The following is a 380-nucleotide window of genomic DNA, read 5'->3' as shown; positions in this document are numbered from 1 at the left end:
TGTGTGTGTGTGTGTGCTCCTTTCGCTCGACATGATGAGATAATGACGTGTTACCTACTCAGATGCCTCCTTCTGTTCAGTGTTCTTTAATGCTGAATGTCAAAGCAGACATAAATGCATGCGCATATGATGTGACAAGAGACCTACGCACCCAAGCACATACGCACGTCTTGACTTTTGCGACCTCACCGACGCCAGTATTAACAACGGTGAGCTCATTAAAACTTTCAAGGATGTCTTTTGCAGAATCATCTTGACACAGCAGCTGGTCCCTGAATAAATTAGCATCATGATGTGGTGTTTTCTACAGCTGAGACACACTGTGGGCATGTGGAGGCATCGATCAGCCAACGAGAAACATTATGCGGCTGAGATTCTCT

The sequence above is a fragment of the Morone saxatilis genome, unplaced genomic scaffold (assembly GCF_004916995.1).
Source record: "Morone saxatilis isolate NCDOM2014 unplaced genomic scaffold, NCSU_SB_2.0 Contig1, whole genome shotgun sequence".
Lineage (NCBI taxonomy): Eukaryota > Metazoa > Chordata > Actinopteri > Moronidae > Morone > Morone saxatilis.
Note: the sequence above shows the minus strand (reverse complement) of the source record.